At 32.7% G+C, this 22,909-nt stretch overlaps 1 protein-coding gene across 2 annotated transcripts in view; it reads left to right on the plus strand.

Moving 5' to 3' along the window:
- The window catches only part of LOC127737376 (26S proteasome non-ATPase regulatory subunit 1-like), a 182,298-nt gene that overhangs the window by 103,719 nt on the left and 55,670 nt on the right, over positions 1-22,909 (plus strand). The window lies entirely within an intron of this gene.

A 22,909-nucleotide genomic window follows, 5' to 3' on the forward strand; every position in this document is an offset into this window, starting at 1 on the left:
GATTTTGACCAATTTTAATGTTGTTTGTTTTAACTTATCAAAAGTTGTCAAGTATGTCTAAGGAACTCAAGTTTTACGGGATCTTTTACAGATTTTAACACAATGTATAATGTCCAAAAAGAAAAATTGTTTTATTTTATTTAGATCTGTCATTCCAATTAGAAAGGTACTTAAATCCTTAAAAGTTTCACAATTTGGAGTCCTCCTCATGATAAAGTATTTAGTTTTATTAATTTGATAAAATTTATAAACAATAAAACAGCTTTTGTTGAATAATTATGTTTTTTTTTCTAATTTGTCCATCAAAATGCAGACAATTTATTTAGGTTACTAGTGTTAATTTTTTCACCTAATTCTGTTTAATTTTATAACAATCTTAAAATATGTACATTGTACATTCTTTTCAATTTCTGAATGTTTATTGATTTAATTTTTGACTCAGTGGTATATAACAGCCAAATTATTCTGTGTTGAGTTACAGAAAGCTCTTAAAATTTCTTTGCTGTTAACCCAATTTTGCATGAATAAGAGATACATCTGAAATTTCATTTTTATGAAAAGTTATTTTTGTATGTTTTCTGATTTATTAATAAATGTACATGCTTCTTCCATTTGCACGATTATTTGTAATTACTGTAAACCATAAAGTTATTACATTTATTGTCCTTGAACTCAGGGCAATAGTATTTATCAGATTCAGGAGAAGATTTAGAAGAATTCTAATGAAAAATGTAAATATATGACAGGTACATAGAGAAATGTTTGTTTCTCATGCTGATACCTCAGGGTCAAGTTGACAGAAACTGAGACAAGAAGTCCTTATTCATAGCATTCACTATACTTGAGTTCTGTTTTCTAGAGAAATTGCATCTCCTATACTCTTATGACAGTATTTTTCCCGTTTTATAAAAGTTGCAGTAGTTGTTTTGGTTATATATGGTACTTATAGTTAACAATGTCATTGGTTGGTAGGATAAACTTTTTTATGATTTCAGTGTTATTCCAGTTATTCACAGTTGTCAGATATATTTGTATTTCTGTTGTTTATTTTAGTTGTTATTTGCTATAAATAATGTTTGTAGTTTCTAATTTTTGTCAAGAGAAATTAGTACCTTCATTTTTCTTTGTATATGACTGTCAGTGAGCTGTTTTCTTTTAAGTTGTATATGGCTGTATAAAATGGGTGAATTTCTGTCGTTTTTTTACCGGTTGATGACGGTCAGTCAGCTTTGTAGTTTCTGTTGTCTTTTGAAAGAGAGGCGAAGGATTCCAAAGGGACATTCAAACTCACAAGTCGAAAATAAACTGACAATGCTATGGCTAAAAAAGAAAAAGACAAACAAACAACAGTACACAAAACACAACACAGAAAACTAAAGACTGAGCAACACGAACTCCACCAAAAACTGGGGGTGATCTCAGGTGCTCCGAAAGGGTAAGCAGATCCTGGTCCACATGTGGCACCCGTGGTGTTGCTCATGTTAGTACAAAGCCAGAAATTATTGAAGTCTTATTCGGTAGGTCACAATCGGGGAAAAGGGGACGGGTAGTATGTAGTTATGACAATTGGAACATATCCGTTGTCATTTGTGAAACGGATATTCCATAAGGGTCAACCAACTTGTGATGGCGTCCATAAAATTTACGAAGGGACGATTTCAACTTCACCACTTGGAACTCTTGGTTTAATAGCTTTCTTGTGAGGAAATCATAATGGGGAAATACAAGCCTGGGAATATCGTATCAACTGGGAGATATATACTCCGTATGCAGGTGTTGCTGGAATGTTGCTACATAGAAATTGGGAAGCTGAAATCATCTCTTTTGTCCTAAAGTTTTGTTTTCAACCACCAATCATTGTCAATTTCTAGATGTAAGTCAATATATGCAGCAAAGTTAACTGTATCTGTTGTATCCTTTATCTCAAGTTCAATAAGATAGATGTGTTCAACATAGTCACCAAAATTATTTAGTGAGAAAACATCGTCTATAGAGCAGAAAGTGAGGTTAAAGGATACTGCTAACTTCTTTTTTTTTTCTTCCTAATAAGTTCCTGTATGAAGCCAGCCTCATATGAATAAAGGAAAAAGTCTGCAAAAAAGAGGAGCACAGTTGGTTCCTATGTGAATGCTGATTGTTTGTTGAAAAACATGTCCTCAATACGTGGAGCTATTGATGACTATCAGTGAGCTTTGTTATTTCTAGTGTCTATTGAGCTGTTGATGACTGTCAGTTTTGAGTTTCTATTGTCTATTGAGCTGTTAATGTCTGCCAGTGAGCTTTGTAGTTTCTAGTGTCTATTGAGCTGTTGATGACTGTCTGTGAGGTTTGTAGTTTCTAGTGTCTATTGAGCTGTTGATGACTGTCAGTGAGGTTTGTAGTTTCTAGTGTCTATTGAGCTGTTGATGACTGCCAGTGAGCATTATAGTTTCTGTTGTCTATTGAGCTGTTGATGACTGTCAGTGAGGTTTGTAGTTTATATTGTCTATAGAGCTGTTAGTGACTGTCAGCAAACTTTGTAGTGTCTATTGAGCTGTTGATGAATGTCAGTGAGCTTTGTAGTTTCTGTTGTCTTTTGAGCTGTTGATGACTGTCAGTGAGCTTTGTAGTTTATATTGTCTTATTGAGCTGTTGATGACTGTCAGGGAATTTTGTATTTTCTATTGTCTGTTGAGCTGTTGTTGACTGTCAGCGAATTTTGTAGTTTCTAGTGTCTGTTGAGCTGTTGGTGACTGTCAGCAAATTTTGTAGTTTCTAGTGTCTGTTGAGCTGTTGATGAATGTCAGTGAGCTTTGTAGTTTCTAGTGCCTATTGAGCTGTTGATGACTGTCAGTGAGCTTTGTAGTTTCTAGTGCCTGTTGAACTGTTGATGAAAGTCAGTGAGCTTTGTAGTTTCTAGTGCCTATTGAGCTGTTGATGAATGTCAGTGAGCTTTGTAGTTTCTGTTGTCTTTTGAGCTGTTGATGACTGTCAGTGAGCTTTGTAGTTTATATTGTCTATTGAGCTGTTAGTGACTGTCAGTGAGGTTTGTAGTTTCTATTGTCTATTGAGCTGTTGATGATTGTCAGTGAGGTTTGTAGTTTCTATTGTCTATTGAGCTGTTGATGACTGTCAGTGAGGTTTGTAGTTTCTATTGTCTATTGAGCTGTTGATGACTGTCAGTGAGGTTTGTAATTTCTTTTGTCTATTGAGCTGTTGATGACTGCCAGTGAGCATTATAGTTTCTGTTGTCTATTGAGCTGTTGATGACTGTCTGTAAGGTTTGTAGTTTCTAGTGTCTATTGAGCTGTTGATGATGGTCAGCGTTTTTTATAGTTTCTTTTGTTTATTGATCTGTTGATGACTGTCAGTGAGGTTTGTAATTTCTAGTGTCTATTGAGCTGTTGGTGACTGTCAGTGAGGTTTGTAGTTTCTAGTGTCTGTTGAGCTGTTGATGACTGTTAGTGAGCTTTGTAGTTTCTAGTGCCTATTGAGCTGTTGATGAATGTCAGTGAGCTTTGTAGTTTCTGTTGTCTTTTGAGCTGTTGATGACTGTCAGTGAGCTTTGTAGTTTATATTGTCTATTGAGCTGTTGATGACTGTCAGTGAGGTTTGTAGTTAATATTGTCTATTGAGCTGTTGATGACTGCCAGTGAGCATTATAGTTTCTGTTGTCTATTGAGCTGTTGATGACTGTCTGTAAGGTTTGTAATTTCTAGTGTCTATTGAGCTGTTGGTGACTGTCAGTGAGGTTTGTAGTTTCTAGTGTCTGTTGAGCTGTTGATGACTGTCAGTGAGCTTTGTAGTTTCTAGTGCCTATTGAGCTGTTGATGAATGTCAGTGAGCTTTGTAGTTTCTGTTGTCTTTTGAGCTGTTGATGACTGTCTGTGAGCTTTGTAGTTTATATTGTCTATTGAGCTGTTGATGACTGTCAGTGAGGTTTGTAGTTTATATTGTCTATTGAGCTGTTGATGACTGTCTGTGAGGTTTGTAGTTTCTAGTGTCTATTGACTTGTTGATGACTGTCAGTGAGCTTTGTAGTTTCTATTGTCTATTGAGCTGCTGATGACTGCCAATGAGCTTTGTAGTTTCTGTTGTCTGTTGGGCTGTTGTTGACTGTCTGTGAGGTTTGTAGTTTCTATTGTCTATTGAGCTGTTGATGATTGTCAGTGAGGTTTGTAGTTTCTATTGTCTATTGAGCTGTTAATGTCTGCCAGTGAGCTTTGTAGTTTCTAGTGTCTATTGAGCTGTTGATGACTGTCTGTGAGGTTTGTAGTTTCTAGTGTCTATTGAGCTGTTGATGACTGACAGTGAGGTTTGTAGTTTCTAGTGTCTATTGAGCTGTTGATGACTGCCAGTGAGCATTATAGTTTCTGTTGTCTATTGAGCTGTTGATGACTGTCAGTGAGGTTTGTAGTTTATATTGTCTATAGAGCTGTTTGTGACTGTCAGCAAACTTTGTAGTGTCTATTGAGCTGTTGATGAATGTCAGTGAGCTTTGTAGTTTCTGTTGTCTTTTGAGCTGTTGATGACTGTCAGTGAGCTTTGTAGTTTATATTGTCTTATTGAGCTGTTGATGACTGTCAGGGAATTTTGTATTTTCTATTGTCTGTTGAGCTGTTGTTGACTGTCAGCGAATTTTGTAGTTTCTAGTGTCTGTTGAGCTGTTGGTGACTGTCAGCAAATTTTGTAGTTTCTAGTGTCTGTTGAGCTGTTGATGAATGTCAGTGAGCTTTGTAGTTTCTATTGCCTATTGAGCTGTTGATGACTGTCAGTGAGCTTTGTAGTTTCTAGTGCCTGTTGAACTGTTGATGAAAGTCAGTGAGCTTTGTAGTTTCTAGTGCCTATTGAGCTGTTGATGAATGTCAGTGAGCTTTGTAGTTTCTGTTGTATTTTGAGCTGTTGATGACTGTCAGTGAGCTTTGTAGTTTATATTATCTATTGAGCTGTTAGTGACTGTCAGTGAGGTTTGTAGTTTCTATTGTCTATTGAGCTGTTGATGATTGTCAGTGAGGTTTGTAGTTTCTATTGTCTATTGAGCTGTTGGTGACTGTCAGTGAGGTTTGTAGTTTCTATTGTCTATTGAGCTGTTGATGACTGTCAGTGAGGTTTGTAATTTCTTTTGTCTATTGAGATGTTGATGACTGCCAGTGAGCATTATAGTTTCTGTTGTCTATTGAGCTGTTGATGACTGTCTGTAAGGTTTGTAGTTTCTAGTGTCTATTGAGCTGTTGTTGACGGTCAGCGTTTTTTATAGTTTCTATTGTTTATTGATCTGTTGATGACTGTCAGTGAGGTTTGTAATTTCTAGTGTCTATTGAGCTGTTGGTGACTGTCAGTGAGGTTTGTAGTTTCTAGTGTCTGTTGAGCTGTTAATGACTGTCAGTGAGCTTTGTAGTTTCTAGTGCCTATTGAGCTGTTGATGAATGTCAGTGAGCTTTGTAGTTTCTGTTGTCTTTTGAGCTGTGGATGACTGTCAGTGAGCTTTGTAGTTTATATTGTCTATTGAGCTGTTGATGACTGTCAGTGAGGTTTGTAGTTTATATTGTCTATTGAGCTGTTGATGACTGCCAGTGAGCATTATAGTTTCTGTTGTCTATTGAGCTGTTGATGACTGTCTGTAAGGTTTGTAGTTTCTAGTGTCTATTGAGCTGTTGATGACGGTCACTGAGCTTTGTAGTTTCTAGTGCCTATTGAGCTGTTGATGAATGTCAGTGAGCTTTGTAGTTTCTAGTGCCTATTGAGCTGTTGATGAATGTCAGTGAGCTTTGTAGTTTCTGTTGTCTTTTGAGCTGTTGATGACTGTCAGTGAGCTTTGTAGTTGATATTGTCTATTGAGCTGTTGATGACTGTCAGTGAGGTTTGTAGTTTATATTGTCTATTGAGCTGTTGATGACTGTCAGTGAGCTTTGTAGTTTCTAGTGCCTATTGAGCTGTTGATGAATGTCAGTGAGCTTTGTAGTTTCTGTTGTCTTTTGAGCTGTTGATGACTGTCTGTGAGGTTTGTAGTTTCTAGTGTCTATTGACTTGTTGATGACTGTCAGTGAGCTTTGTAGTTTCTATTGTCTATTGAGCTGTTGATGACTGTCAGTGAGCTTTGTAGTTTCTGTTGTCTGTTGGGCTGTTGTTGACTGTCTGTGAGGTTTGTAGTTTCTAGTGTTTATTGAGCTGTTGATGACTGTCAGTGAGCTTTGTAGTTTATATTGTCTTTAGAGCTGTTAGTGACTGTCAGCAAACTTTGTAGTTTCTTTTGTCTATTGAGCTGTTGATGACTGTCAATGAGGTTTGTAGTTTCTTGTGTCTATTGAGCTGTTGATGACTGTCTGTGAGGTTTGTAGTTTCTAGTGTCTATTGAGCTGTTGATGACGGTCATAGTTTCTATTGCCATTTGAGCTTTTGATGACTGTCAGTGAGCTTTCTAATCATACCAACGTTTTTGGGGGTAGCAATCACGTCATTGATTCGTCTGTTTGGTTGTCTTTCTGTCCATCTGTCTGTTTATTTGTCTTGTTTTAATAGTTTGATGTGTTTATACATTTTGTTTTGTTTTTTATTTCTTCTTTCTGTTCAGTGTTTTGCTTATTTTTCTCACAAAATTCTTGAAAGTAAAGGATGACATTCAATAGAAACAAGTTTATCTTTGATTTCTGATATTTTCTATTTTTACTGTATTAATATACATTTAATGAAAATTCTCTGAAGAAGTAAAATATTTTCCATTTTCCCAAGCTTAAAAGGGAGGAATGATTAATTTACAAAATGAACAGACCAAGTGTAATGAGATTAATCTAGAATTGGCCTGCAGAATTTTACAAGATGATAAACAGCCAGGATAAATTTGATATAGATTTATTGGACAGCATTAGGTTGTCTTATTAAAAGTACAGATATTTTCACTATTGAAATTAAACTTGGAGAGGGTTTAAGACCAGACTTGTAAAAACAGATCACTTTTTTATGGTTTTCAACTTGAAGTACATTTCATCATTTATATTAATAAATTTTGTTTTGATACAAATCTTATATAAAACAATTACCTTGATGGTCTTTGTTTAGTGGATTGTCTATATTACACAACAATGTTATATAAGATTAGTAAGACAGCAAGCAATAGAGTGGAATGTTAAAAGAAAAAAAATCTGAAAAATACCAAACATAAATATCTTGGTATCTTTGATTTACTTTTATTATAGATTTTGTAGTAAATTCAAGTAAATTTAGTGTTTCACTATCAATGGCAATCTTTCAGAAATCCATGATGATATCAATATCAGTTACTGATGCAAAGGCTTTATCAAAGCCCTAAATCTGTATTACATCATGTTTCACAGAAAACATATGTTTGTAGCATATATTAAAGTGGAAAAAGTGCTCTCATGATTATTTTGGTGTCCAGTGAGATTGATACAGATGTGACATTGAGCTCACTGGATTATATTTAGTGTCTTGGGTTGTTACACATGAGATATTGAGCTCACTGGATTATATTTAGTGTCTTGGGTTGTTACACATGTGATATTGAGCTCACTGAATTATATTTAGTGTCTTGGGTTGTTACACATGTGATATTGAGCTCACTGGATTATATTTAGTGTCATGGGTTGATACACATGTGATATTGAGCTCTCTGATATTTAGTGTCTTCAGTTGTTACACATGTGATATTGAGCTCTCTGATATTTAGTGTCTTGGGTTGTTACACATCTGATATTGAGCTCTCTGATATTTAGTGTCTTGGGTTGTTACACATGCGATTATGAGTATCTGATATTTAGTGTCTTGGGTTATTACACATGTGATATTGAGCTCTTTGATATTTAGTGTCTTGGGTTATTACACATGTGATATTGAGCTCTCTGATATTTAGTGTCTTGGGTTGTTAGATGAGGGATATTGAAAAAGCCATGAAATATTCTCTTAGATAAAGTTCCTCAAAATGCATCTTTTGCATCAAAAGAAAATAACATTGTTTTTTCAATATCACACTGGTATAATCATGAGAACTGTTCTTCTTTAATACTATTTAATACTACAAACATATGGAATTTGTAATAGAACGAAAGAATTTTATAGTACTAAATATTATAAAGTTAGTTGGATAAAAACAGTTATATTTATACAAGAATATATAAGAATTGTATACTGTAATACAGGATTGATTTTACAAAGATTTAAGATTTGTTTATTATTGTGAAAATTGTAACAGGATAGGTTTCACAAAAAATTACAATAAAAATAATGACAGCATTATTTGTATACAACATTTCCAGAAATCATAATAAATGATTTATCTCGCATATTTGTCCATAATGTTTCAAAATAGCAATAATAAATGCACTCAAAAATTCCTGAATTTAGAATATTTGAAAGGATTCCAGGGATTCTGTGAACTTATTACCATACAGAACATAAAACTTGTGTGATCTGATTAAGATTTCCTATCCTGATATGTAGCTAGATATTCTCTTGTTTGTCTCTTTGGAATTGACAGTTGTTATAAAACTTATTATTCCATAATACTTCATATTAACCAAACACATTTGTACCTAATAGCTTATGTAAATATGTATATGTATCTGTTATTGTGTAATTAAGCTTTCTAGTAGTAGAGCTGTGATGAAAATCTTTTGTACTCATAATTGATAGAAAAATTAGTCATGTTTTTGATGGTTTATACAGTAAACAAGTGAGGGGGAGGTTGTGGTCATGTATCTGAAGAACATATTTCCTTTACTCTTTGATTCATTCTGTATATTCTTTTGTGCATGAATTATCACAAGATAATTTTAAGACATTTTTTTGTCATACATTTTAAGGTTGGAGTTACCATCAAACAATTCTATATCGATTGGAACATTTTATTGAAAGTGATGTCTCTGGAATATTCAGGGATTCTAAACATGTACATTATAATTGAACAATTCTATAAAGTTTTAAGAGGCTTTCAAGTAATAAAGTTAGTACCTAGTTGGAATTATAGCTAGCTACAAGACATTGTTTTTTTTTTCTTCCAGAAACTTTCAAAGTTCATACAAGGCAGATATTGGGGAAAATATTTTAAGTCTTTTCAATTTGTGTGGAAAAAGTATGCGTAGTGTTTTGATTGATCCTTATTTGAATAGACCACACATTGGTATAGTAGTTCTCTTTCTCACCTTTATGACCCATTAAAGTTAAACAATCAAAATACAAATGTATGACATATATATATAGGTAACTGTTGGGATCACAAATCTTTTTCAATATTTTTGTTTACTAAATATGTATACATTCTTACACATAAGGCAACATTCGAAATTTTTGTCACATTTTTCTGTTAAAAGTACAAATCAGATCTTATTGAAATCTGGTATCAAGCTTCATGTAATCTGGTGCCGGACCGTGATGCATTTCACATCTATTGCTCATCAACTTCCTGTTTACCAATTACTAAGTATATAGCACGTATCTTTAATTAGTAATAGCTCAAAGTACATCTTGTACATCTAGGTTTTATAGATGTTTAAAATTCACATTTGTCATGTATAAATAACACTTAAAAATATGGAATATTGGTATTCAAAACAAGTTAATATGTATAATTTTAAATATGGCTGCTACAAATGTATATTATGAAATTTTACAGATTGTATCTGAAAAAAGGCTTTGAACAAGTGTGTAAATAAGTCTCCTTATTTTTGTCCCCTGAGTGACGCATTTCAGGGGACATAGTGATACAGGGCATCCGTCCATCGTTTAGGTCTTGTTAGCACTCTCACATGTACAATTCTTGCCAGATTTTTATAAAACTTAAATTATAGGGTAATATCAGACATGCCTCAGACAAATTAGAAAATCAGTGCCGATCAATTATTTTTAAAAGAGTTATGCCCCTTGGAAATATTGATTATGTTGGAAATTGCATTGCATTTGCTCTCAAGCCTTCATTTCTGTAAGCTATTTGTAATAGTTTTAAAGAACAAAGAAAAAGTTTTTATTATGCCCCACCTACGATAGTAGACGGGCATTATGTTTTTCTGTCTGTGCATCCGTTCGTTCATTCGTTCGTCCATCTGTTCGTCAGTCTGTCCCGCTTCAGGTTAAAGTTTTTGGTTAAGGTAGTTTTTGATGAAGTTGAAGACCAATCAACTTGAAACTTAGTACAAATGTTCCCTATGATATGATCTTTCTAATTTTAATGCCAAATTAGAGTTTTGACCCCAATTTCACGGTAGACTGACCATAGAAAATGATAGTGGGAGTGGGGCATCCGTGTACTATAGACACATTCTTGTTAGTTATTACCCTTGGATAGATAAAATATTTGCCACGCAGGGGACATTGGAACTTTGTTCTTTTATTATATTTATCTTGAACTCAAAGAAAATGAGGTATAGAAGAAAAGATCATTTTGCTCATGATTAACTGATGAACCAGTAAATAGAGTACTATGGTATCACATTCCTAGTAAATAGAGTACTATGGTATCACATTCCTAGTAAATAAGATTACATAATAGAGGAGTAGAAGTGATGAAAACAAATATTATATATTAAATATTCTGCAAAGAAAATATTTATTAATCTAAAAACTCTCAATCACACAGAGCTATTCTTTATTATCTATTTTTATATTTCTTCCTTACATTCTCTTCTGGATTTGAAATAAGTGATGATTTTGCCAAACATTGTCATTTAACTCTAAGTGTTCTGCTGTCAATGACTTTCTTCTTTGAATTGAGTAAATTCCTTGTCAAGGATTTCAAACAAAGTTCATTGTTTAGCAAGGAATAATTAGTGATAATTGATTTATCAATCTTCTTCTATAGATCAGAATTGACATATCCCTTCAGTTTATTCTACAGGTGGTTGTAGGGACTAAGGTCATCAGTTTATTATATATAATGTTTATTATCCTCCTTTAGGAGAGAATGATGTACATGAATAAAGATACAAAATTTAATATAGTAGTTAATAATAAGAATATTAAGATGAATAGATAAAGAATTGATTAAATAAATAAAGAACGAACGAACGAACAAATGAATGAACGAACGAACGAAAAAACTAATGAATGAATGAACCAATGAACGTTCAGTTAACTCAAGTAATTTCAGTTGTAATAACTGTCAAATTAACTGTTATATTCCTTGCATATCCTATAAATAAACTTTACACATGAATAGGTGAAACTTGTCTGCATCTAATTTTTAAAGACGGACATTTTTGTGGTAAACATTATATAAACAGTTATTTGATTTCCCCTCTTATTATTTAGGAACTTTAGCAAAAATTTAATGGTTCCAAAATAACTTAATTACCAAATATAATCACAAATCTGTACATTTTGGAAGAACACTTTTTTCAATGTTAGGAAATTCTGTAAAACATAAAGTTGTAACATAAAAGTGCATTGATATTCATATTGTTGACAGTTGACTTTTGCTTTGGTCTATTTAACCTCTTTTTTTCTCAACTTTTTGTGTTTTGGTCATTGTTAAAGGCATTTAATTACTACTGTATCACTAGCCTGTGACATCACTAAGATTGTGATTTAAACCTTCACTGGCAATTGTGTTTGACCCCAATCTTAATTGACTAGGATTGTCAGTTTTCCTGCCAAAGATCGGTTGTTCTCTCAGGGTACTCCGACTTCCTCACCAATAAAAACTGGCCACTACGAAATAACCAATAGTGCTGAAAGTAACATTTAACACCAAAAATCAATCATTGTTAAAGGCAATTATAATTAGTAGTTATTTTCATTCTAATCTTTTGGTCTTTACTGACTTTAGTAAATAGTTGTCTTAGTGGCTATTATACCACATATTCTTGTCTATTATCCTAAAGGAACGAATTTAATAATTTTAGGGAAAATGTGTGACTCAAACTGAGAGAGATATATTATAGATTGTACAGGTTGTTCTCTTATTATCTACTCCTACATACAACAACTGTCTTTAATGCTCTGATTTGCTAATGCATTTTGTATTGAATTCTTTTACTTCCCAAATTACCATACTAGGTGCATAAATGTGAAGAGGTTTCTAGTTTGCATATTTCACCCTTGCAGATCCTTTTATATTCTGTGTAATCAATAATTAATTAAACACCTTTGATGAAAGATCATGTTTTGAATTTCTGATAGCAAAAACTATATCTAGTCCAAAATTGGGAGAAATGGTTTTGTGTCAAATTAGATACTAAATTTACTGAGTTTATATGTATTATTCAAAAGATTTTTAAGAGCAAGGGAAAGAGGGTCACATTGCATCACTTGGATTTGATCTTTTCTAGAAGTATATCTGCTTCTACACAACAGTAAGAAGATAATATTACTGAACAGTCCTATATACATCAGCAATAAACTTGTCCATCATATTTGATTTGATTCAAACAATTGATTGGTCAGTCCTAATAGCAACAACAAGAGCTATGCTATATTTTAGTGAACAAAATATGAAATCGCACAATTTTCACACACGAAGGGCTCAGACAGAATTAAGAAGTGAACTGTCATTTAAGACATTGAAAAACATTTCAAAGTGACCTCTTTCATTTCTATAATTCAGTAGGAAAGGCTGTCACAGTCCCTGAATTATTCAAATGTTTCATTTAAAGAGAGACTTGAAGCCAAAGCAATACAAACACACTGCATGCATTGTCAATCTGATCCAGATCCTGTGTCCACACTTAGGATCTGACAATGCTCCGTTCTATTTTCTGTTTTAAAGGTCATTCGGGATCCTCTGGTTTTGTCATAATGATTTACACCTTCAAAAATTTGGAGGCAGTAATTTAATTGGCTGATATAAAAATTACCAGAACAGAAAGTAGAGGAGAGTGTTTGTCAGATCATTGTAAGCAAAGCATGGACACACCTGGATCTGTATTTGAATCAGATTGCATGTATTTGTAAGATATACTCAGGAAAGAAAAAGTTAACTACCAAAGTGTTTATTGAATATATTGCTGTCTCATTGATGTATAATGATGTCTGTTAATGAATAGGTTGCAGTCTTGTAATTGACTGCTCCATAGGCTTACATGCAAAACAGCTGATCTTTGAAAATAAAAAAATAAAAAATGCTACATAGAAAATTTTTTTCATGTTCATATCATGTATGCACTAATGTGAAATTGTGATTTAATCGAAAAAAAGTGGGTCATGCCACGAAGAATAAAAAGATATGTAACCCTGAAGTCAAAACTGTTTTTTTCTACTTTCTGTTTGCTGTTTTTACTAGGCCACACTACTTCCAGTAAACATGATATCCTTCCACTTTCCTGGATTGATATCCCCAAAAAGATGCAAGATTTGTTTTAAATCTATATATATGTTTCAATTCAGCATAAACTTTTAATCAAACAGAAAAAATTTAGTCCAGAAAAAAACTCAGAAAAAAATGGACTATTTTATTTCCCTTCATGTTTTGACATGCACCGTAAACTGGAGTTGTGATACAAGACTGGTACCAATAGAATACATCCATTGTATAATTCATTAAAGATCTATATTAAACACTTATGATAGTCATTATTAGCATGAGAATATTTCATTTGTTGGTTATATATATCATTAGTTCACATGTGTTTTTTATGTTGATAGTGTTGGGTCAGCTTGTGGAGTTCTTTCATTGTTCCTTTGGTTGTAACAATAGTTTATGAGTTTTATCATGGTTTCATTGGTTGAATCATTAGTTCATGTGTTTCATCTTGGTTCCACTGGTTGTAGCATTAGTTCATGTGTTTCATCTTGGTTCCACTGGTTGTAGCATAAGTTCATGTGTTTCATCTTGGTTCCACTGGTTGTAGCATTAGTTCATGTGTTTCATCTTGGTTCCACTGGTTGTAGCATTAGTTCATGTGTTTTATCATGGTTTCATTGGTTGAATCATTAATTCATGTGTTTTATCATGGTTCCACTGGTTGTAGCATGAGTTCATGTGTTTCATCTTGGTTCCACTGGTTGTAGCATTAGTTCATGTGTTTTATCATGGTTTCATTGGTTGAATCATTAATTCATGTGTTTTATCATGGTTCCACTGGTTGTAGCATGAGTTCATGTGTTTCATCTTGGTTCCACTGGTTGTAGCATTTGTTTTAATACATGTGTTGTTTGTATGTGCATTGATTGCATTTATTTCCTATCGTAGTTCTGTTGGCTTCATCAGTACTAGTTTTCATTTAGGTTGTTTCAGTTGCATCAAAACATATTGTGATGATGTTATGAGTAACATTTCTGCATGGTTTTTTTTTTAAAGAAAAAATATCAGTCAGACATCAAGAAATAGATTTCTGTTCAATTTTTAAGCATTTGAATTTTGTTGATATTTATCAATCTAGACCAAAATAAAATTGACATATTTAACACCCTCAATATATAAATATATTAGGTTTGATCTTTCAATTGCACATAGATAGATAGAGGAAATAAGGCATTTACATTTCAAATATTGTTATAATTAAATGACAAAGTTTGAAATTATGGTTAAATCAAAGATTGACATAAGTCTGAGGAAATGATTGTAATGATATCTAGGTATTTGGTAGATAACAACCAGACATACATAAAAAAAGAATGTTAAATATTGATAACTATATCATTTTTGTTATTTTTTTCTAGGTAAGAACAGTTGATACTTATCCTCTGTGTGCGTATTCAAAGCAAGGTAGGTGGACTTTTTCTAGGTAAGAACAGTTGATACTTATCCTCTGTGTGGGTATTAGAAGCAAGGTAAGTGAACTTTTTCAATGCATATTACTGTATTGTTTATAATGACACAAAATAGTAGATTTTAAAAAGTTTGTGACTATTAATGACAAGAAAGACAACTGTAGTAGAGTATTGAGTTGTGTCTAGACATGACAGAGTAGTGTCCCCTATCATAAATAGAGTTATTTCCCATTCTTTGCATTTTTATGAGTAATAAAAACTTAATTTATCAGACTCTTTTTACAGAAAGACGTTTTAGGACAAATGAAATTTCATTTGATGTAATTTGACTGTTTAATTTAAATGCATCTGATGTTTTACACAAAGTACATGATAGCTGGAACTTATTAAGTCCCAAATGATACACTACCCTTAGAAATTATAGCACAATTTTCTATGAAATATTATCTTCCTTATTTAAACAATATGAAGGTGTTATAAGCTGACGAATTATTTTGAGCAATACAACATAAAGTTAATTCCTTACTACTAAGGTCTTTGTAGCTGAGAAAAGCACCACTTAATTGTTTTACAATATAGATTTTAATACATTAATTCAATTGACAAATTTGAATACATGTATCGAACTTATGTTTCAGCTCACAAATCAATCCTATGTTGATGATTGCTACACTAAGACTCTCTTGGTTATAGGATTTAATGATATATTTTTGACTCTCCAAACTTCTGGGAGTCTCCTGTGAAGGTTAACGAAAGTGTTTTGATAGCTACAAATTTGGTATGCTTGTTAATTTCATTTACATTGATTAAATACAAGCTTTCTTTCCATATAATATAAAAAAAAAATATTTATTATATTTAATCTTTTTTCCATATCAAATAATTATTATGGAATACTATCACGATTGATTGATATAAATACATGTATTACCCTGCAGTGTTATTTTTGAATCCAAAGTCATTATAATTTACAAATAAACTTTTATCTTAACTACTTCAACATTTTCAGTATATTTATAGACATCTTGCAAATGATTATAGTTATGCATTAGAAGTTCTCTCTGAACCAGACATTCTCTTTAGTAGAACAGATATCCCAATCAAGACAGGAAAGATATTTGATAGCTTTTAAACGAGATGTAAAATTGGTACCAACATGGAAACTCCACCTCAAAAATAATTTCTCAATAGATGAAATCTGTAAACTTCAAAACAAATGGATAACCTATAGAATTCAAATGAAATGAAATTGATTTTTCCATATAGAGGAGTTTATTTTAGAGTTTATGAAGTTCACAACTCTTTCTACAGGTATATATATAAGGAGATGTGATTTGATTATCAATGAGACAACTATCTACCAGAGACCATAAGACAAGAATGAAAATTTAGAACCACTCAAGAATATTTGATATACCAGTATTCAAAATTCAGAAATTTTGTATACCAATTAAGTTTTGGATTAGAGGTTTAATTCAGCTGAATTTGAATGACTTTCATTGCAATTACAGGGCTGATATACACACATTTCTTAAAACAAATAATGTTTATACAGTTCAATGGACTAGGATACATTAATAAACTAATAAGTAGGGCCCCACATCAAGGACGCAGGAGCCCTATAGCTTTTGATCTGTCAGTCAAAAATGACATAACTCCAAAAGTATAGTTAGGAGACCAATGAAATTTTTCAAAGTTGTGGATCATAAAATAGATGTGCATATTATTTTTAGTGAAAATTGACAAATTATAGTTGGTGTATGGAATGATTGTAAGGTGTACATGTCTGTCTGACAGAGTTCATCTGACCTTGACCTCATTTTCATGGTTCATTAGTCAATGTTAAGTTTTCATGGTTAAAGTTTTTTCTCAGATACTATAAGCAATAGGTCAACTATATTTGATGTATGCAGTGATTGCATGGTGTTAATGTTTTCTGGTAGTGTTTATCTGACCTTGACCTCATTTTTATGGTTCATTAGTTAAAATTGAATTTTCGTAATTAGATCTGTTTCTCAGGTACTTGAAGCAAATTAGGCTAACTTTATTTGGTGAATAGTGTGACTGTAAGAAGTTCATATCTGTCTGCCAGGATTCATTGACCTCATTTACATGGATCATTGATAATGTTAAGTTTATATGATACTTGTAGTAAAACCTTCATATTACAGACTTTCAACATACGTTCAATCATGATAAGTAAAGCAGGCGAGACATTTCAGGGTGTACTGTCTTGCTATTCCAAGTGTCTAATATGAAGTTAAAATATTAGAATGAATTATTTATGTATGTGCCTCACACAAAAATGTCAAACAAGGAGTCAGTTTTCTAGTTTCCTTTGAATTCATGCAGCATTTGGTCAAAACAATCCACTTTTATAGTATTTGATTCTGCCACAAGTTACAATTCAAATATTACCACCAGTTTCACCCATAGAATTTCATTTTAAAAATATGAATATAAATATCAATGGATAAAAGGACTAAATTCTTGTCAGTTTTAATGGACTTCCCCCTTTTTGAATTTACCTTGGAGTTAGGTATTTTTGTTATACTTTTTTCCTACTCTGTGAAATAATGTATTGATATTGATTTTAATTTTTTTTGTTAAATACTTCTATTTTAAAATAAAAGATAAATCATTTCATATAAATGTATTTGTTACTGTGAAGTAGTTCTTAAAATGCATAACAGGACCAAGTTATAATGATGTTCATCAATAAAAAATTTAAAAACTATATATTTTCAAAAGCAATACTTGTGATGTTAATTGGCAATGAAAAGTAAATAAAAGTTTGTATGAAACCTTATTATCAGGTAATTATCTAGTTCTAGAAACAGGATGAAATATAAGGTTTCTACGAGAGTCTACTCATTTAAAACTGGAATGTGTGAAGTTATATATCTTCTGAGTATAACACTTTCTGGTAATGAAAAACAAACAAATATACTATAATTGACTACCATCTGTAGTTTGTCTGGAAGTTAATTTAACACTGTCTGTCCGGACAGTGGTCAATTTAAAAACACATGTAAGACAGTTTCTTCCTTTTGCTAAGAAATATTTATATGGAGCAAAGAAGGTAATAAATATTTTTTACAAAAGCCCAGATTGATTGGTCTAGTTCTAAAACTCTATATTTGATGTGATCTGATGTTTGAAAGAGGAAGAGCAAAACTCCCCTATAATTGTTTCACTCACATGGGCACAGTTGTTAAAACTTACTGGTTTCAAATATTTTCTCAAATTATCAACAGTTTTACATGTTTCGATTAAATAAAATGTAATTCAGGACTGCATATTGTAGTTGAAGAAAATATTGCTAATTTTACATGTTTTGGGAAATTTTTGCATTGAAGTAAGTCTCTAATCAGATCGATTTAATTTGTATGGAAACTCTTATTTTCCACAGAAATTAGGTGTCTAACTGATACATTTTTGGGATTAATACTAAAGATTACTAAAATCCATTAAAAACTGCAGTTTTGTGCCATATTTGAGCATTTATAATGTACTCATATGTTTGAAATGCACCAAAATGTTTTTACGTGTGTAACACATTCAAATCTAAGGTGCTGTGAATTTTAGAAATGATTGAGAGACTTATAGAAAATGTGGTTAAAATTAAGTTTTTGTGTTTTGGTCTGTTTTTCTTATACTGTATGCAATATGTCTACTATAGTTGGTGTATGGAATGATTGTAAGGTGTACATGTCTAGCTGGCAGGTGTCATCTGACCTTGACCACATTTTCATGGTTCAGTGGTCAAAGTTAAGTTTTTGAGTTTTGGTCTTTTTTTCTAATACTATATGCAATAGTTCAACTGTATTTGGTGTATGGAAATATTTTATGATCTATATGTCAGTCACACAGGTTTTATTTGACCTTGACCTCATTTTGAAGGTTCATTTCTCAGTGTTAAGTTTTTATACGACTGCAAAAAAATTTTGCGGTCGTATATTGGTAAGACGTTGGCGTCTCTGTCGTCGTCGTCCTCGTGGTCGTCGTCCGAAGACACATTAGTTTTCGCACACTAACTTTAGTTTAAGTGAATGGATCTCTATGAAATTTTACCATAAGGTTCAATACCACAAAAGGAAGGTTGGGATTGATTTTGGTGGTTATGGTACCAACAGTTAAGGAAAAAGGGGCAAAAAATAAGCATTTTTGTAACTTACAGACATAACTTGTGTGTTAGTGTATGGATCTCTCTGACATTGTACCACAAGGTTCCATATCACACAGGGAATGCTGGGATTGATTTTGGAGGTAATTGCCTCAAAGTATTAGGAATTAGGGGCCAAAAAAGGGGCAAAAAACAAGCATTTTTCAAGTTTCATGACAATAAATTGTGTGTAAGTGTATGGATCTTTCTGAAATTGTACTACAAGGTTCCATATCACAAAGCAAAAGCACGAATTGAGTTTGGGGGTAATTGCCCTAAACGTTTAGGAATAAAGGGCCAAAAATAAGCATTTTTCTAGTTTCCAGACAATAACATGTTTTCAAGTGTATGGATCTCTCTGAAATTGTACTGCAAGGTACCATACCACAAAGGGAAGGCTGGGATTGATTTTGGGGGTAATTGCCTCAAAATTTTAGGAATAAGGGGCCAAAAAGGGGCAAAAAACAAGCGTTTTTTCTAGTTTCAGGACAATAACTTGTGTGTAAGTGTATGGATCTTTATGAAATTGTACTACAAGGTTCCATATCACAAAGGGAAAGCTGGGTTTGAGTTTGGGGGTAATTGCCCTAAACGTTTATGAATTTGGGGCCAAAAAGGGGCCAAAAAAGAAGCATTTTTCTAGTTTCCAGACAATAACTTGTGTTCAAGTGTATGGATCTCTCTGAAATTGTACTGCAGGTACCATACCACAAAGGGAAGGCTGGGATTGAGTTTGGGGGTGATGATTCATAAGGGGGTTCAAAAAATTTGGCGGGGATTTTTTTTTCTTTAAAATTTTCCATTTTAAATTGGTTATTTCTGATTTATATATAAAAGCAAATAATAATGATATGGTTTGAATAGGTAAATTAAAAAAAATTAAGTTCTTAGACCACATTCATTCTGTGTCAGAAACCTGTGCTGTGTCAAATATTTAATCACAATCCAAATTCAGTGCTGTATCAAGCTTGAATGTTGTGTCCATACTTGCCCCAACTGTTCAGGGTTCGACCTCTGTGGTCAAATCAAGCTGCACCCAGCAGAGCATTGTATTGTGTTTTGGTCTGTTTTTCTTAAACTATAAGCAATAGGTCAACTATATTTGTTGTATGGAAGAATTGTTAGCAGTACATGTCTGCCTAGCATGGTTCATCTGACCTTGACCTCATTTTCATGGTTCATTGGTCAATGTTTAGTTTACTTGGTTAATGTTAAGTTTATGTGACAGTTGTAATAAAGCTTTATATTTAGGACTATCAACATAATATCAATGATTAGTAAAGAAGGCGAGACATTTCAGTGTGTGCACTCTTGTATAATGTTAATTTTAAAATTTTTGGACTTTTGTTAAATGTTGAATTTTAGGCCATTTTGTAAAGAAATATTTTTTTTATGCTGATATTTTTTTTTTACTTTAGTTACTGTCGAGGTTAAATTTCAACAACGTAAACTAAACTTTCAGTATCCAAACTTATAAAACATCCAGTCTGCAATTCCAAGTATTAAAACTGTTAGTTTTAGTATTACATGTATCACAATCACTCTCTTTTCACTTGTATCTTGTTTTAATGATTTTTTACCTGGTTAAGTTTCTCTCTCATGATTTATAATTGTCTCCATTCAATATGGCTCTGACTTTTTGCAGTAGACATAGAGGGTGGATGTACATATAAGTCCTAAATGTGCTTGAAAACAACATTACTGTTAATGGAATATCATCAGCGAGAACTTTACAAAAAATTATATAATCTAAGAGTCTGGGATCATTCAAACTTAATTGAAACTTAAGTTATAGACTGAATGAATCAATAGTCTTTTACCAAACTTAATCACAATTTTAGGATTTTAAATATTAAATTCAAGAAAGCAGCCACAAAAGGATATAGTTTTGTATTAAAAGGAAATTGAAAGTGTATGGGATTGACACATCTTGTTCTAATAAACACCTCTTAGTTATGCACATCTATTTTAATATGATATAAATGAAGTACTGGAAAATGTAATTAAATAATTTAGTACTGTTTTAGTACTTCAATTGTATGGCATTTTCAGTTAAAAAATGTAGATTATAGTACAAAGTTCTCTATTTATTGTATTTAAAGTAAGTCAGAATTGAAGGGACTTCAAGTTTGAAGTACAGATCTGGTTCTGTAAAATGATGGTATGAAATAGTCAATAGTTTGATAATACTACATCATTACTACCTTCAGTACATTGAAGTTCTAGAACTAAAAATAGCACATGTGCAAAAGTAGCTGTGTAAAAAACTGTTAATTAATGTCCAGTGGTAGATATGATTCAACCAGAAGTATACAAAAACTTATATGGTTTAGATTTTGAAATTCAGAAGTGGCCACCTCAAAAAACTTATGGAAAACAGATGCAAAGAAAATCATCATAAAATCATATATTGTGTAAAACATTGTTTGCCAAGAATGATCCCATAATACACTTCCTACCACAGATTTAGGATTTGGTGCCAATTGAAAGTTCAAGATAACACCATTTCAGAACATATTTTAAAACATTATATATAGGACCCCAAAAAATGCATTAATTAAATTATTTGTATGAAGCATCACTTAAAGTTGGTTTAGACAGTATAAAGTCATTGTATAACAGCATTATGTGTTTGTCCCCCATACTCTGTATATCCTTGTTTGTAGTGTTGAAATGGTAGATAGGTTTCATTATGTGTATGTTCCCCATACTCTGTCTATCCCCATACTCTGTTTATCATTGTTTGTAGTGTTGAAATGGTAGATAGGTTTCATTATGTGTTTGTCTCCAATACTCTGTCTATCCCCATACTCTGTCTATCCTTGTTTGTAGTGTTGACATGGTAGATAGGTTTCATTATGTGTTTGTCCCCCATACTCTGTCTATCATCCTTGTTTGTAGTGTTGAAATGGTAGATAGGTTTCATTATGTGTTTGTCCCCCATACTCTGTCTATCCTTGTTCGTAATGTTAACATGGTAGAAAGGTTTCATTATGTGTTTGTCCCCAATACTCTGTCTATCCCCATACTCTGTCTATCCTTGTTTGTAGTGTTGAAATGGTAGATAGGTTTCATTATGTGTTTGTCCCCCATACTCTGTCTATCCTTGTTTGTAGTGTTGAAATGGTAGATAGGTTTCATTATGTGTTTGTCCCCCATACTCTGTCTATCCTTGTTTGTAGTGTTGAAATGGTAGATAGGTTTCATTATGTGTTTGTCCCCCATACTCTGTCTATCCTTGTTTGTAGTGTTGAAATGGTAGATAGGTTTCATTATGTGTTTGTCCCTCATACTCTGTCTATCCCCATACTCTGTCTATCCTTGTTTGTAAAGTTGAAATGGTAGATAGGTTTCATTATGTGTTTGTCCCCAATACTCTGTCTATCCCCATACTCTGTCTATCCTTGTTTGTAGTGTTGAAATGGTAGATAGGTTTCATTATGTGTTTGTCCCCCATACTCTGTCTATCCTTGTTTGTAGTGTTGAAATGGTAGATAGGTTTCATTATGTGTTTGTCCCTCATACTCTGTCTATCCCCATACTCTGTCTATCCTTGTTTGTAAAGTTGAAATGGTAGATAGGTTTCATTATGTGTTTGTCCCCCATACTCTGTCTATCCTTGTTTGTAGTGTTGAAATGGTAGATAGGTTTCATTATGTGTTTGTCCCCCATACTCTGTCTATCCCCATACTCTGTCTAGCCTTGTTTGTAGTGTTGAAATGGTAGATAGGTTTCATTATGTGTTTGTCCCCCATACTCTGTCTATCCCCATACTCTGTCTATCCTTGTTTGTAGTGTTGACATGGTAGATAGGTTTCATTATGTGTTTGTCCCCCATACTCTGTCTATCCTTGTTTGTAGTATTGAAATGGTAGATAGGTTTCATTATGTGTTTGTCCCTCATACTCTGTCTATCCTTGTTTGTAGTGTTGAAATGGTAGATAGGTTTCATTATGGGTTTGTCTCCCATACTCTGTCTATCCTTGTTTGTAGTGTTGAAATGGTAGATAGGTTTCATTATGTGTTTGTCCCCCATACTCTGTCTATCCTTGTTTGTAGTGTTAAAATGGTAGATAGGTTTCATTATGTGTTTGTCCCTCATACTCTGTC

This window comes from Mytilus californianus, unplaced genomic scaffold (assembly GCF_021869535.1).
Source record: "Mytilus californianus isolate M0D057914Y unplaced genomic scaffold, xbMytCali1.0.p SCAF_4, whole genome shotgun sequence".
In the NCBI taxonomy this organism is placed as follows: domain Eukaryota; kingdom Metazoa; phylum Mollusca; class Bivalvia; order Mytilida; family Mytilidae; genus Mytilus; species Mytilus californianus.